Source organism: Petaurus breviceps, unplaced genomic scaffold, assembly GCF_028583685.1.
Source record: "Petaurus breviceps papuanus isolate PSGF00001 unplaced genomic scaffold, PetGlider_PUasm1.0 99, whole genome shotgun sequence".
Taxonomy (NCBI): Eukaryota; Metazoa; Chordata; class Mammalia; order Diprotodontia; family Petauridae; genus Petaurus; species Petaurus breviceps.
This window is the reverse complement of record NW_027187465.1, coordinates 19,311,543-19,314,958: the sequence shown is the minus strand read 5'-3', so window position 1 is coordinate 19,314,958 and position 3,416 is coordinate 19,311,543.

Sequence of the window (3,416 nt, the reverse complement as noted above, 5' to 3'; positions counted from 1 at the left end):
TCTCTCTCTCTCTCTCTCTCTCTCTCTCTCTCTCTCTCTCTCTCTCTGTCTCTCTCTCTGTATATCTATCAAATACACACACACACACACACATATATATGTATAATCATCTTATTTTGTACGTATTGGAATATTTGTGGATGATCCCTAAGTTCATAGTTAAAAAAGAAACTTTTAAAAGAGAAATTCAAGGGAAGAAAAGTTCAGCCTCTCACAAGGCAACCTTTTTGGTTTTTATCTACCTCTGATTATTGGCAAGTTTTTCTTTGTGTGGGGCTCTGAAGCTTCCACCCATTGATCCTTGTTAGCCCCTTTGGGACTATTGAGAACAAGGCAAATCCCTTTTCCAAGTGATTGACTTTTGAGTACTTAAAAACAGGTGCCATGTTTCCCCTCAAATCTTCTCTTTTTCAAGGTAAACATCCCCAGTCTTCTCAACCAATCCTTAAGTGTCAATGGTAAGACCCATCAGCATCCTGGTTACCTTCTTTATAGTGTTCTCCAATTTATCAATATCCTTTCTAAACTGTGTTATCCATACCTGAGTGCAGATCTCCAGATGTGGTCTGACCAGGCTAGAAGACAACAAGACTGTTACCTCCCTTGTTTGGAGCATGATGCATAGTGGATAAAGTACCAGGCACAGAGTCAGGAAGATTCGTCTTCCTGAGTTTGAATCTGCCCTTAGACACCTGCTACCTGTATGACCTGGGAAGTCACTTAACCTTGTTTATCTCAGTTCCCTCATCTCTAAAATGAGCTGGAGAAAAAAAATAGAAGACTATTTTAGTATTTTGCCAAGGAAACCCCAAATGGGGTCATGAAAAGTGGGAAGTGACTGAACAATGACTGACTACAGCAACAAAGACCACATTTGTTTTTAGGGCTGCCATATTCCAGCACCGATACTTGGAACTTGCAGTTCACTGACATCCCCAGATTTTGTTCCAGTCATACTTCCCCCATGCTGTACTTGTGAAATTGAGTTTTGAGGATCTCAAAGGCAGGGACTTATTATTTTTCATCTTCTTAGATTCAGCCTATTCTTCAAGACTATCTATCTATTTTTGGATCCCAACTCTTGTCATCCAATAAATTAGCTCTCCATTCCATGGCACCTGTAAATTCAATGAATTTTTCTATTAATGACTTGGACAAAGGAATGAATGGCATGCTTAATACAAAGGGTCGAGGACAGATTCAATTCAATGTAATGTGCCAGACACAGGATGAAAAGGCAGAAGTGAAACCATCTCTCTTCAACAAGCTTACATTCTACTTGGGGCAGAGTAGACAACAAGTACATAGATAAATATATAAAATACATAAAGAGAGTGACTATAAAATAATTTTGCAGAGAAATTTGGGGTGAGAGAGAATGAAGTTTTAAAGACAAACAGAATGACATATTGGAGGTAGCAAGAAAGCTAGTTTGGTTTCAATGTATAATGTATGCAGTCAGTCTCTTCTTTCTGTCTCCCTCCTGTAGTCTTGTCATTTTACAGATAAGGAAACTGAGGTTCAGAAATGATAGAGTATGACTTTGGATAAATGGCGCTCTAGACTTGAATACAGGACATCTTAGGAGCATGGAACAGTGGAAAGAATCGAGAATTTGGAGTGAAGATCTCAGTTTGAATTCCAGTTTTGCAAGTAACTACATACATGATCCAGGATAAGTGATTTTCACCTCTCTTGATCTCAGTTTCCTGGTCAATAAAATGAAGATGTTGGACAAAATAGCTTCAAAAATCTCCCTTTAGGATCTAAATCTATGACCTTATGTTTCAAATTCCATATTCTTTGCATTGGATTACAATGTTTAATAGAAACAAAGACCTAGAACTGGAAAAGAACTTCAAGGTCTTCAAGTCCACCCCCCTAATTTTACAGATGAGTAAACTGAGGCCCAGGTAGGTCAGACAGTTGGTAAATGGCAGAGCAGGAATTTGAATAGAGGCCCGTTGACTCCAGTTTGACTCTTTCCACTGGGTCACACTATCTCCCTGTTCTGAATCTTGTGAATCAGGAGCAGGACTGAATTTGTCTGTCAGTAAACATTTGTTAAACACCTATTATGGTCCATGGTCCACGACCTAATGCATGAACAACAATAATAAATGTGCTGATTTACGCTAAACACTAGAGGTAAAAACAGAGGCAAAAGACAGTCACTGATTCTGAGGCAGTCACAGACTATTTGGGGAAGCCCATATGTAAATAATTATGTACAAGTAAGCTATACATAGCACACATTGTAAATAATCAACAGAGAAAAGACACTGGAATTAAGAGTGATTGGGAAAGGATTAGAATTCAAAATCCTCTGGGGTGGCTAGGTGGCACAGTGAGTAAAGTGCAGGCCCTGGAATCGGGAAGACCCGAGTTTGGTTCCAGCCTCAGACACTTAAAACCTACACAAAATTACTAGCTGTGTAATCTTGGGCAAGTTACTTAACCCCAATTGCCCTCCAAAAGGCAAAAAAAATTCAAAACCCTCAACTTCTTCCATTAACCAGTGAAGGAGTCAATTCTGTGTCACATTCATCCAACAGTTCTGTCTGGGCAGTTAGTGCCAGGGGCAGAGGGATGGACAGAATTACCTCCATATATTAGTAGATTTCCCTAAGCTAAAATTGACAGATGAGCAGACCCCTCTGTTTTCAGGCTCAGGCAATAAGTGGTCTATTCTTCCCAATCTGACCTTAAAAAAATAAGGCAGTGATGAGAGTGGCCCTGCTCCTTTTACTGAAGGCAGCTCCCCTGACTCAGCTGGCTTGCCTCCTCCCTGTGTCCTTGGTGAGGACCTTGTTCTCCTGCTAGGAAGCTGCTCTCCTCCTTGATGCTCTGACCCAGCAGATGTGGTTGGCAAGAAGACGGATCAGTGGAAATTATTATTACTGGAGGGCCAAGTGCAGTATGAAGCACTAGGGGCAAGGGAATCTATTTCTGAAGGTCTGCGTCAGTGATCGGCACCGCTTCCCAGTAGCTAAACCACCTGTTACCCATGCCCAGAAGACAATGAGCTGACTAGGCTGGATGGGCTTCTGGAGAACTCATGCCCTGGTCCTCATTTTGTCTCTCAAAGGCAGCTGGCCTCCCCCCTTGGAGGGCCACTGCTCTCCCTCTCTAGTCCCTTCACTCCACTCCTCTGCCAACACTGATCTCCCATCCCCCACCTCTGGTCTAATCTCCTTTATGCTTTTTAATTTCCTTCCTGCTTTGCTCAAGCAATACTTTCCAGGGTTTAAGTTGTTCCTCCTTATTTTCAAAGGGCATGGTGACCTAGCCTCCAACCTAGCCCTATCTGTTTTCCACGTGTCAGTCCTCATTCACCAGGGCAACCTCTCCCCTTCTCTCTCTCTCTCTCTCTCTCTCTCTCTCTCTCTCTCTCTCCCTCTCTCTCTCTCTCTCTT